At 35.0% G+C, this 13,967-nt stretch overlaps 1 protein-coding gene and 1 long non-coding RNA gene across 8 annotated transcripts in view; one reads left to right on the top strand and one right to left on the bottom strand.

Annotated features, from left to right (window-relative positions):
* Window positions 1-13,967, bottom strand: part of LOC145546107 (uncharacterized) — a 102,398-nt gene that overhangs the window by 29,981 nt on the left and 58,450 nt on the right. Inside the window, exons 3-4 of one of the 2 annotated variants that reach the window (XR_014082514.1) lie at window positions 7,836-7,976; window positions 3,607-3,790 (exon numbers count right to left, since the gene is read on the bottom strand). This is a non-coding gene — a long non-coding RNA (uncharacterized LOC145546107). The remainder of the gene's footprint in view (window positions 1-3,606; window positions 3,791-7,835; window positions 7,977-13,967) is intronic. The other variant, XR_014082515.1, reaches the window with a different exon arrangement.
* Window positions 1-13,967, top strand: part of SOCS5 (suppressor of cytokine signaling 5) — a 65,529-nt gene that overhangs the window by 46,455 nt on the left and 5,107 nt on the right. The window lies entirely within an intron of this gene.

Here is a 13,967-nt window from a genome sequence, read left to right as displayed (position 1 = left end):
TAGTGTATAATTGAATGTTTCATGTTTTCCTTTAGTGGAACATTTAGTTGAAGGTGCTATGCCAAATGTTTATGGCTTTCTGTCTCAGAATGGCTCTTTGTGTATATAGCAAAACATTTATAACCATATGGAGTTAAGTAGAAAAAAACCTTGGCAATAGAGTGTTTCTCTTATAATTAGAAATTGCCTAAAGATACAATATGTTACAGTAAATGATAAAGGTAATATAATTGGAGAAATAGTCAATTAGTATAGAGATGATTGGAGTTTCACTGAAGATACTAAGGTGGTAAGGTTGAATTCACATCAGAGTGCTACTTTTTTGATTAAAATTTTTATAACAGTGGAATTCCCACCATTCCTACCACTGCTTTTTATCTTCTTTTTATTACATGTTGGAAACTCATCTTCTAAGCTCAGCTGTACTAGAAGTGTTAAAGTTGTATTGCATCACATAATCTATTTCTGTTGGTTATCCTGTAAATAGTATTACCATACACAAAAGAATGCATATTACTTATCAGTACGCTTTGGCAAAGGATATTTCCTACTTCCCAGTCCAGTGTTATTTACTGCTGATCCCAAATACTGTCTGAGAATCAGGTTGGCTTTAATGGAGAGCTCTGTGTTTGTTATTCCTTTCTCTACTGATGGTGTTTATCAGCCCCTTCAACCCCCATTTCTTTGTATCTTTTCTAACTCACTGTTCCCCCACCTTTTTTTAAAAAAGCTTTAAAAAATACTTTATTTCTTCTGCATTTTACACATAATTTGGGTTTTATAATATGAAATCAGATTGGTGTTTTTCAAGATACACTTCCTTTTGAAATAGCATTTTTCCAACTAGGTAATTAATACACTACATTTGAAAGTAATATCTTGGAAAAGACAGAAAAGAAAACAGGAATACAGAAAAGAAAGAAAAAAATGAAATTACAGTAATTAAAAACCACCCAAAATAACTACAGTGCTATTTCCTATCCATAATCTTTTTATTAAAATGTTTGTATTTATGTGTAGAGGTTAGTTTACATACTAATGATATTTTATTACCGTATTTATTTTATTTCATGAACATTTCCAAAACACTAAATGCTCCAGAAACATGGTTTTAATGTCTATTATTCCCATCAATGAAAGCACTACAATTTATTTAACTAGTCCTCTATTAACTGAACAATACAGTTTTCCCCCAATTTTTGCTAATATTACTTAGGCTATGATGAATATCTCTTTGTATATAAACTTTTGTGTCTTTATCTGATTATTTTCTTGGAATATACTTCTAATTGTGAAGTCTTGTCAAAAAGTATACACATCTTTTTTAAAGTTTTGGTAACATAAAATTTCCTTCTTGAAATGCCATGTGGATTTATGTCCTCAGGTTAATATGTAAGATTACAGGCTTCTCAATACCATGTTTAGATACTACCATTAAAATGTAAAAGAAAGAAAACAAACTTTGCCAAGTTGATAAGTAAAAAATCTTATATTACACTTTGATTTGGATGTCTGGTAAATTCTAAGAATAACCTTTTTTCCTAAATTTATTGGTCAAGTGTTTTATCTGATTTTGTTTTTGTTTTTTTTTTTTCCTGGACATACCCTTTGCTGTTTTCTATTTGTGGTGTTGTACTTTATCTTTTTCTTATAAATGTATTAATACTTTGTCATATGTTGAAATTTTTTTATGTAGCATACCATTTGTCCTTTAATTTTGTTTATGGCATTTTTTGACATGTAAAAGTTTAAAATAGTAAGCCATTAAGTATTTTGATAATTTCCTTTTGGTTTCTTTCTTCAGCATTTTGTTTAAATAGACTTTCCCATCTCTTCTTTGATAGGTTAGACAGTCTCTTATGTTTATTTTTTTATTTATGGTGAGTCTGTTTTTACAGTCCATTGAAATGCTCATCCATTCCTTTTATGTTGGAAAGATTACAAAATTTTAGATTCAGAAGTATAGAGTTCTCTAATTTAAGAAAATCTGTTAACTTTATTTTTACTCCCATCTCCTTAAGGGAAAAAAAATGATTTAACAATAAATCTACACTTGGATATTTAGTATGGTGATAACTGACTTATACTTATGCAAGGGAGTGGGAGGGGTAATCTCCAAGTCTGTAGGCCTTCCATTCAGGTTTCCTGTTAGTAATAGCAGAAAAGAGGAGGAACAATGAGTTACATGTTTCTCATTGTCTGCTTAAAGGAAGCATATCAGTTTTCTTAAGAGAGAAATCTTGGCAGTAAAGTTAGAGGAATTTTTTGTGTGGATCTTTATATGAGGATTAATGTCTTTGATACCATTTTTATAGGACATGGAATAATAGAAGGCCATTTATTTTGTAAACTCTTAATAAAAGTTAAGGGCATAATATTAAGTTTTAATTGTGGTAAAATACTATATCTGCAGGAGTCAAAATAATACAAACCACATAGGTGTCTTTTTGGTGAAGTTATTTGATAAGGGGGAGAGTTTAGAAAATGTCTTTGGTTGGTTAGATATTTCTCTCTTCCAGCATAATAATTGAAATTTTTAAAAATTAGATTTTGATTTGTGTGTATTTGTGATTCCAGTTAGAAATAGCAATTGTGGAATAGTTCATACACATTAGATCCAAGTGTTTAACTGGAAAGTGTGACGTTTCATTGTGAAAATTAGCCAATTATTTGACAAAGTCAAGAATTATCTCATATAAGTGGCTTTCCAGGATTACCTGCAAGCAATAACAAACTATTTTACTTGCTATTTTTACTTCAGACAGTTAAAATGTGAACAGTTTAAGTAAATAGTAAATCTTAATTCATTTCAGATCTGACAGAATATCTAAGAATTTTTTTTAATAAAGTACTGCTTTATTATCAAAGAATATTGAGAATTAACTGTACTTCAAATTGCTCAATTTATCTTTGACACAATTTAAACTTACTTTATCTGTAAAAATAACCCTCATTTTTAAGCTGTATGTAGGGCAAGTAAATATCTCTTAAACTGTGCTGGGAATGTTTATGTAAGGGAAGACAGGAAGGAGAAAGTTTGTGACAGAGTAGTACTTATAATTATGAGGGTTTTTGTTGTTGCTTTGCAGCTGACCCTGAACCTTTAGTGTTTAAATTCAACATTAAATCAGCACCTGACTGAAACCTGACTAGTTAAATAGAGTACAAGACGGTTAGAATAGCTCAGTATGTTGGACATTGGGGGATTATACTTTAATCGCACCGTAGTATGATTAGGACTCAGAATTGTATTTGATGTGCTTGCTGCTGGTCGATCTTAAATAATGTGACTCTATTTATGGAATGCTATACTCAAATTTTAAGTTCTGATATTTTAAAAAATCACAGATCGTTGAGGTTAGTTAATGTAGTTGCTTGTATAGAGAGGACTCCCTGGGCTGGCTGGAGACAGAGGGTTGCTTATCCTCTTTAACATCTCCCATGAAAGACTCCTTACAACCTTCTTCTGGTTGTTTATTTACATTTTTAACTATTTGAAATACTAATTTTTTTCTAAGAGTTTCTTTGTTTTTGTCTTCCTAAGGAATAAAAAGAATTCTTCCTGGAGAAAGACTCTTTATATCCCTACAACAACCATCTGGTTACCTTATTTCTCCAGGTGATATGGTTTCAGCTGTATCTTTCTATTCCTAAGTTATAATACTGATAACTGTTGATTTGTTGCTCCTTTTATGCTGAGATCTTAAAATGTAGAGGAAGAGCCAGACATAGAGTCCCTTGACTTTTCTTCGCTGCTTGAAATCCTGGGATCAGTCTTAAGGCAGATGTTCTAGAGGGGAGTGAGAGTGAAGGAAGATGCATTACTTAAGCAGCTGTTTCAAGTAGTGTATGCAAATGATGATGAAAACTGAACCTGGGAGAGGGCAGTGGAAAACAGAGGGGAGGCATGGACCTGACAGGGCTCTTGGGTGGACTGTAGACCACATTTTTCCAGTTCACCCTTTCCTAGGGGAAGTATATAGGCAGTGGTAACTCTAGGATGTCTATATTTCTCCCCTTGCAATTTGAATCTCAAACTTCCAAAGCATACAAAAGTTAGGGCTTTGCCTAAAGAGTAAAGAAATGACCTACCAATGCTTTAAGGTCATGTTCATTGTTGCATCTCTTCAGTTTCCACGTTTGTGTTTTTAGCGTATAGATCTTGTATCCTGCAAACCTGCTGGGCTGTCTTTTCCTTTTTTTTTTTAGGATTCCTTAGGTTTTTCCATGTGGAGAATCATGTCATCTGAAAATGGGCAGTTTTATTTTTTCTTGCCCAATCAATTAACATTTCTTTTTCTTGCTTTATTGTGGTGGCTTTCATTTCTCTCTTAACCCTAATCTCTTGCTCTGGCCACCAGTGATTTAGAAATCATAGTTGTTAGATTGACTTCTGCCTGGAACACTTGCCTGGGTTGGTGCTTTCCTTATGCCAAGATTTTTCATTACAGATTCAAAATCTTTTAGAGTTATGGGCTTAGTGTTTTTTATGTTTTCTTGAGTCAGTTTTGAAATTTTATATTTTTCTAAACATCTAGCCTTTCTAAAACCCTTTTTAATTTATTGGCTTAAAATTCTTCATGTTTTATATCTGTTTGCTCCTTGTTAAATGTCTTACAGTGTATATCCATGTAATTTCTGACCCCCGGCTGTTATGCTTTCTAAGATTCTTTAGTCTCTTGCCCTGGTCAGCTTACTTCCTCAAAGCACTTCTCTTTAAACCTCTATGCCCCTGCCACCCTTTTTTCATTTAGTTTCCAAATTGCTGTGCACTTCTGCATGTAGTATCAGTAAACGTTAAAATGAATATATATTTTTATCGTCTTTTCAGATTACTTGTTTTTAATCTTTTGATAGGTGAGGTTTTATTTCAGTTGTTAGCAACCTAAAGGTTTTTTGATTGTCCTATTTAAAAAAAATAAAATTGTATGTAACATGGTAATACATAAAAGTGGGGTATATTACTTGGAGTTTCTAGTCTATAATTTTGGTCAGAGTGCTTCTCTTGAAATTAGTTTTCTTAAATGGTTAAAAGGTATCCTATTTGTCTTTACTTCTTCCAGTATTGCTCCCAAATACCTTTCTAAAGAATAGACTCATTTCAAGATGTTTAAAATTTCTTTTACTTAGGCCAATTTAAGGATCTAGATAAAAAACCAAAGAAGTTGTCCTGATTATGGGGCTTCTTCCTTTCTTTTACTCACTCATTACAAGCTGTCAAATTATTTGAAGACCATGGATTATCTTCAGGCCTATAATTTGGCATAGAAGGAAGGTAGTATCCTTTAGTTTGTATAATAGTGATAATAGAAGGAAAGTGTTATTTTAAAAAATCATTTTATTTTAGTCCTTGGAATCTTTGTATTTCTGTGACACTAAACTACTGGAGTTACAAAATGGTTATCCTTCCTAGAGAAGGAATGCTCCAGATTATAGTTGCTCACTTACCATTGGTAACTAAATATTCTTTGTAAATTATTAGCAGGACTGCAGTGAGCTCATTGTTAAACAGGCCCCAATCAGCAATGAAGGCTAACCAGTGTAGTTAACTTGATCCACTAAATTCCTCAACTGAGAGCTGTTTTCCTTTGTAGATATTTGTTTCTAGTTTACTTTTTGGTATTAAGGGAGATTTGTGTATGTGTGTTGGGGGTAGGGGGTTGGCCCTGTGCTCTAGGAAATGTTATAGGCATTTCTGAGAAGGTACTAATCACATTGGACTTCCATGGAAGCTTAGTGGTAAATAACCTGCCTGCCAATGCAGGATACTCGGGTTCGATCCCTGGGTCAGGAAGATGCCCTGGAGAAGGAAATGACAACCCACTGCAGTATCCTTGCCTAGGAAATCCCATGGACAGAAGGAGCCTGGCGAGCTGCAGTCCATGAGGTCGCAAAAGAGTTGGACATGACTTAGCAACTAAACAGCAACTAATTGCATCCTGTTTTGATGCTTAGTAAAAACAGTTTTTACTAAAAAAACAGCCAAAGAATTGATGCTTTTGAACTGTGGTGTTGGAGAAGACTCTTGCGAGTCCCTTGGACTGCAAGGAGATCCAACCAGTCCATCCTAAAGGAGATCAGTCCTGGGTGTTCACTGGAAGGACTGAGTTTCATTGAAGCTGAAACTCCAATACTTTGGCCACCTCATGCAAAGAGTTGACTCATTGGAAAAGACCCTGATGCTGGGAAGGATTGGGGGCAGGAGGAGAAGGGGACGACAGAGGATGAGATGGTTGGATGGCATCACCGACTCGATGGACATGGGTTTGGGTAAACTCCGGGAGTTGGTGATGGACAGGGAGGCCTGGTGTGCTGCGATTCATGGGGTCGCAAAGAGTCGGACAGGACTGAGCGACTGAACTGAACTGAAAAACAGTTTTGCTTTTTGCTGCTATCACCAGCACGTACTTTCTGCTGCCCTGTAGACTGTATAACAGAAGTTACCTCTTCTGAGCCCTTGTTATATATACTCAGCTATACTTACTTTTATGTCATGTTATCCTCTTAAAAACCCTTGTAAGAGAGGGGTAGTTATTTCCATTTTTAGATGGAAAGGCTGAGACTTAGATTTCACAGCTGGTGAGTGCTTGAATTTGCTTTTAAGGCTTTCTGAAGCGAAAGCACATGTTCTTTGTGTTCTACCACAGTGTGCCAATAATGCTAGCCAGATAAGAAACATCTCAATGAATAGTATGTTTGTTAGTATATTACATAAGATACTTTCTCCATAGAAAATGAAGCATAACTTACTAGGATTTTATGCCTCCCTAGCGTGCAGTATATATATGGTAGAATTTAAATGATGGCAGTGTTATAAACTAAAAAGAAATTTTGAATCAAAAAAAAAAAATGAATGAGGACTATGTTCCTGGGCCTTGCCCAGTACTGTACATATTAGCTATGCTTAGTTTAGGTTGTAGATGAGCAATGGCTTCAATGACTAAGGAATACTGAAATCCCTGTAATACTTCTTAGGAAATAATATAGAATTTTAAATGATTAATGATAGAACTTTCAGTCCGGTAGATTTTGTACATCGGAAAATAAACTGAAAGGGAGCATTATTTTTAAGAAGAAAGGAAAGCTGAAGGTTCATGCTAGATAGTACTGGTAACAGCCACTGTCTTTTGAGTGTCTCCCATGAACCAAAGGCTTTATAGATATGGTTTCAAATCCTCACATCCAACCCATGAGGTAGATACTGTTATCCTCATTTTACCAAGAGGGACATTTAGGTTCAGAAATGTGAAGGACTATTCTTATTCAGCCTCCTCCCCGACTCACGCCCTCAGTTGACTATCTCATGCCTATTCCCTTTTCACTATGTTGTCCTAAGCAAAGTGCAGGAAGAATCACTATAAGTACTCTGTGTTTAAGAATCTGGGATTTTGATGGTTTGGAGCACCCTCCTGTATAACACTGGAAATTAGAATTATGTGAGTACAATTTAAGAAAGATGCAAATTTTAGACACTTTTTTTTTAAATCAGAAAAAGAAGTAGCTCTTAAATTGTCTTTCAGGGGGTTTATTAAGGCAGTCTGTATAACACTATGACTCTTAATTTGATTTAATGTCCATTTTTTTCTTCTTTTTTAAGATGTGCTATTGTATTTACCTTAATATGCAGAAAGAAATACAAGAAATTACTAAGCTTCATCCCTTGAAATTAAGCATGTGGTTCCAAATATATTCATTTTTTTAAAAAATTTATTTATTTTAATTGGAGGACAATTACTTTACAATATTGTGATGGTTTTTGCCATACATCAGCATGAATTGGCCATAGGGATACATGTGTCCCCCCATCCTCAACCCCCCACCACCTCTCTCCTCACCCCGATCCCTCTCGGTTGTCCCAGAGCACCGGCTTTATGTGCCCTGCTTCATACATCGAACTTGCACTGGTCATCTGTTTTACATATGGTAATATATATCCAAACATGTTCTTAATTGATCTTATATTTGAAAGTAGTATTCTAGAAAAGAAGTGAAATTTAGTCATATATTGATAGATCCATTAGTTATAATAATATCAGAACATTTCTGAGTGGTATACAAGCCTACAGAAAGAGTTATGACTTTCATAGTAGGTAGGCATAGAATAGAGACACCAAAACATTCACAGTAGGCCTGTGAATACACCTTTTGCTCTGGGTTCTTTTGGTCAGTGTTGTTTCACACATTGCACTTAAAATGGAACAAGCCAGTGGTTTTCTTCTGAGTGCTAGCTTTGTCACATTTTAATATCAGTTCCATCCTTTAGTGGAACATTTTGATAAATCACCAAATTGCATATAGAAAAAAAATCTCCCAAATGTTAATATGCTATTGTCTAAATCATCTGCAATTTTCAGTTTTGAATTCTTCTACCAAAGAGTTATGAGAGCCTTTTATTTTCCTAGTAGCTTTTTAAATAGTGTTTATTAATTCCTATTGTGGTCAAAATGTGGCTGTATAATTTTAAAACTTATTGTGCAGTGTATTGGATACAGGAAAGACTGTGTAAAATTGTAAGTGAGGTCCAAAAAATATTTAATAAATAAACACCATGTAGCCATTACCCAACCAAAGAAATAGAAAATTAATAGTGCTTTAGAAACGCCTTAAGTGCTTCTCACTAACTCTGTATCCCTCCCCACAAACATAACCATTTACCTGCTTTTTATATTCTTACTAGATACATATGCCTATCTCAACAACATATTTTGGACTTTAACAGATAAATTGATTCATAATGTATATATCTTATGTATCATATCTTTCTCTAAGCATTGTCTTTGAGTTTCATAGGTATAGATGCAAGTGGGTTATCACTCCTGCTTGTCTAGTAATCATGTGGATATACACTCATGGAGTGATGAGGTTTCACTAGGATGTCTCAGTGACAGCCTCAACTGCAGTGTTTCCTAAACTGAGTCTATTAACTCGCTTCAACCTCTCATTGAAACTGAGTTTATTAGCTCATTGGAACTGAGTTTATTAACTCTCTTCAACCTCTTATTGGAAAAGGAAATGGCAACTCACTCCAGTGTTCTAGCCTGGAGACTCCCATGGACAGAAGAGCCTGGTGGGCTCCAGTCCATGGGATTGCAAAGAGTCAGACATGACTGAGTGACTCTCACTCACTCACTCAACCTCTCATGTGCCAAAACTGCTCTATCTACTGTGTTTTCTGTCTCTGAAATAGCACTTCTTTCCATCCATTTACCCAAGCCAGAAACTCATTTTTGACACCTTTCTCTTCCTCTTTCACCATTTCAAGGCAATCATTAATTCTGTAGGTTTGACTTCTAATCATTTCAAATCTGTGTCTCCCCTGTTACCAGCCTAGTGGAGTCCTTACCTGGACCTCTGAGGTGGTCTTTGTGCAGCATCAGTATCCTTTCCTGTTCTCTTTCCATGGATTACAGCCCTGCCTCTTCTGCGTCACCTTGGCCCTCATTCCCTTCACTTGCTAGTGTCTGTTAACTTCAGCCATTGTTCGTGCCGTGCTCCTTCCCGCTTCATGACCTTTGCAAATGCTGCTTCCTCTGCCTGTAGAACACTGTCCTAGTATTCTACAACACTGTTGAACACTGTTCATTCTCATTCATCCTTCCTGACAGAATTTTGAAATATCACCTCCTCAGAGAGAAGTCTTCCTTACCATCCCTGAATCTAGCTCATGACTCCCTGTTATCATTAGGACTTTGTACCAGTCCCACCTGGCATGGCTATAAAATTAATTAACTGGTTATTAAGGAAGCCCTTTCCTTCGATTCAGTCAGTACCAGTAGTCTACAAAGTCTATTAAAGCAAGAAATCATTAAAAGGGGTGCATGCCTTAAGTATTTTACTCTCAGAACATGACTCCGTGTTCATTTGTCAGTCTTTTTATTAAGGGACAAAGGCCTTTTCTTTGGGAGTAGGTCTATTAGTTGCCAGTTTCATGTTGTTTATCTTTTAGAAACTATACTCATAATATTAATATATCATTTAAGATTTATAGTTTGGGTTTTTTAAGAAGAACAAGAGTTTAGACTTCTCTGATGCATTCTGATCTTAGAATCCTTGTATATTTTTGTAGTATTTTTTCTAATTTTTGAAACTGTTTTCTTGCGTGTACCTAATTCAGCAACAGAAGTATCTCACTTTTATTGAGTATATCAAAAGTTATTCAGCTCAGTCTTCACATTCCCCCACATTTTGTTAGGTTAATTAACAATTAAATCACCTAATTACAATAGATATAAATGACAAAACAGATCTAAAACTCAGTAAAACTCAGCTGATGGGGAGAAGTCTGAGTCTACTAGGTTAGTGGATTCCACGTGTACATACTCTACTATATTAATGTACTGTGTATAGTATCATACTGTAACTGAGTTATATGACCATTTATTACCCACAACACAGCAGTTTTATATGGTTGAATATAATATTAAATAATAGTGTAAAAGATATGTAGGCATACAGTTGGATAATGTAGATCATGTCACAGACAATAAAGTATGTTAAAAATATTTAAAAATAATTTCCTAAAAAACCCCAGTGGTTCTCAGTCTCTTTTAAGGGACTAGAGCTATGACAGCCACGCATCCCTGGAGTTCTGGATCAGTCTTTAATATTAAACACTGTATTTTTTTTTTGAGTTATTGAAATGTTGCCAAAATATCAATCAAAAATTAAATCTCCTAAACTGCATCTTGTACTTGACTTTGGCACACAAATACTTCAGTCAGTCAATGTGTCCCAGTTTTTGTACTGTAACTGAAGAGCTTTCTATTGAAAAGGTATTATGATTAGTAGTCTAGATAGATTAAAAGTAGAGGAGAGGTTTAGTTGGGTCACATGTTTCCTCTCTGCCCACTATGGCATGCCATGTAGTCTTAAAATTTATTGAATTTAATTTATTTCTGATAAAGTATGGATTAAGTTCCACTGGAATGAACTCCTGGGAACTATTTCAATGACTTTGTTTTGTGGAAATTTTGTAATAGATACTACTTGGCATTAAGAGGGCCATTGACTACAGTCTTTACTTTGTTAATATATGTAAATTTTTTAGTAATGGAATTTGACCTCTCATTTTTCATAATTCTGACTTATAGCTTATCCTGTTAATTATCACTTTTCAACAAAAGCTGTTTAACTTACAGTATTATAAAACCAATTTAAATTATGATTGTCCTTCAGGAAAGGAATGACTTTTTAGAAATTTGCTTTGGATAGGTTTAAAGATAACTCTGCAGGTATAGAAATGTGAAAGACTGTTAATGGATGATTTCAATCTAGAATCAATACAATTGAAATTTAACACTTTTTCATGAAAAAGCACTGTGTAACTTTATATGAAACCATAAAGTAATCGAGTTGTAATTTAGTTCTCAAATGGTTTCAGCTGTATTTCCAAAAAATTTAACCAGAAAAACAAAAGAACCTCAAAATTGACATTGTAAATATTAAGATAGTTGATATATCTTCTTGATTCTTGTATGGACTCTTCTATGAATCACTATTGGGATTTTCTTCCCACTATTATAGCCACCCACATAGCATTCCCCACATCAAGAAAATATCCATGTTCTGTCCCCAAGGAGTGTGGAAGCATACTAGTCTTTTAAGTTAGGATATTTTGTCACAGTGCAATCTGGCAGCAGCCTTCCACATTAGAAACAGAGAGAGCACTAAATTTCATGCTCTGTCTGTGAAACTGAACCAGAGGTTTAGTGTTAGAAACTGCCTGCTATCACCTGGCCTGTCATGCAGCTTGTTCATACAGCTTACAAAGAGCTATATATGAAAGTAAGTGGTTTTAAGTTTGGTCGCTTTCTGAAATGGTTGTTTTTTTAGATATAATTTGCTTGTCAAAGAAGTATCTTTAGATAGCTACAAAACGTATCTTATAAACATGGAGATGAGAGATTTCTGTACTTTTTGAATATTAGTCTTCTAGTTTCTGTGGTGATATGGCTTATTATCTTAACATACACTAACTAGACCAAGGTCAACAAACTTTTTCTGTAAAGAGCCAGATAGAAAATACTTTAGACTTTGTAGGCTTCATGTGATCTCAGTTGAATGTTCTTTCTGGGCTTTTTGTTTTTGTTTTTTTTTTAATCCTTTTAAAAATGTAAAAACCATTCTTAGCTTGAGTCTATACAGAAGCAGGCCACAGGCCAGATTTCCTCCTCGGGCTATAGCCTGCTGACCCTTGCTCTAGATCAGCGCTGTCCAGTAGAATTATAATTTGAACCATATATGTAATTTAAAATTTTCTAGTGGCCACATTTAAAAAATAAAAAGAAGCAGATGAAATGAATTCTACTACAATATTTTACCAGTTACATCCAAACTTGTTATTTCAATATGTGGCACTAACCACATTTCAAGGACTCAATAACCACATGTACCAGACAGTACAGTTCTACACCAGAGCTATTCAAAGTGTGGACCATGAACTGGTGTCAGTCTACAGTTTGTTACCAGTTTTTGACAGGTTAAGTATAGAAATTAAAAACAAGCATTTAAAATATTTTATAGCAATTTAACAGTTACTTTATATCTGTTCAATTAGTAAGAAACTTGGCAGTTATATTTCATTTCTTTCTTACATTTCATTTTTAAAGCAATTTTATTATATTTTACAAAAGAATCAGTCTATGAAATTAAGAAGAAACTGCTTTCACTACAGATAATTTAAGAGGCCCCTTCAGTGCTTCTGCAACCAATTTATGCTGCTGGCTCAAAAATTTGAGGAACCAGTTACCTGGTGGTAAGGGTCAAGTATGGAGCTGAAAACAGAACAGTGGGCAGTCTGTGTATCAGTCTGAGCAGCCTGGAAATGACTGTTCCTTTACCTTGGATAAAACTAGAGGTCAGAGCTGGGAGGAGTTTAAGAAGTTTAGTCGTAACTAAAGTTGGGATATCTTTTGGAAATAAGTGCAACTTTTGAAAAACAGAGACTAACTGAAAGTGAGAATACTGAGGTTAAGACCTCACAACTCGCCTTCCCTGTACTCAGAACATGGCAGTCAGGTGTGTATGCCGCACACAGGAGATTGGAACGTTTCTTTCTGGGATGAACAGCCAGGAGACAAAGCTTACAGATAGTAACTATTGAGGATTCCCTAATAAAAAACCAACTCATTGTCTCATTACGTTGTAACAAAGCCAACCAGTCAGCAAGCACCGCCCCCCTGCCCCCCCATCCCCCCCTCCTCCCCACCCTCCCAGCGAACAGAGCTTCTGATCAGTGTGTCAATGCTGATGCATCATCAGACACTTACAGAAAGCCTCGGAAGTAAAAAACAAAAACCTAAAGATTTAAGGAGAAAAAATGATACACTTAGAAGAAACAGATAAAAATGTTTAAAATGTTAAAAGAAGAAAAAAAGGAAAACAACGTTTTAAAACTTTGTATCCTTAGAGAAATGAGATACTATATCCAGGAAGCTGGAATAGGATGCTATTAAAAAGAACATTCAGAGAACAAGAAAATTTGTCTTGAAAATTAAAACTGTGATACAAAGAACTGGAACTGCCCTAGAACTGTTGGAAAGTGATGTCAAAGAAATCTACCAGTAGAAAATGAAAAGAAAGACAATCTTAAAAGGAGATATACGATAATCAGAAGATGAATATAAGTGGTCTAGTGTCTAATGAACTTTCAGGAGGGAGGGAGGGAAGATGGGGGAGTAAAAAGAAATTGAAAGGGCCTGGCACAATGAGTGTAAAAAAGGTCCCACACTATGGATAAAGTGTGGATAAAGAAGCTACAGTGTTTCACGAAATAAAAACAGGTCACATGCAGAAGACTGGGAACTGGTATAACATTAGACTTTTCAACAGCCAAATTGAAGCCATTAGAATAGTGGAATAAGGCCCTCAGAATTCTGAGGGTGAATTATTTCCATCCTAGAATGTTATCAACTGATATGAACACATTATCTAGAAACAATGAGGAAAATAGCAGCAGAAACAGCTTG

Source organism: Giraffa tippelskirchi, chromosome 4 (genome assembly GCF_054371585.1).
Source record: "Giraffa tippelskirchi isolate mGirTip1 chromosome 4, T2T-mGirTip1v1.2.pri, whole genome shotgun sequence".
NCBI lineage: Eukaryota > Metazoa > Chordata > Mammalia > Artiodactyla > Giraffidae > Giraffa > Giraffa tippelskirchi.
The sequence above is the reverse complement of the archived record's forward strand: the minus strand, read 5'-3'. Positions and strand labels throughout refer to the sequence as shown.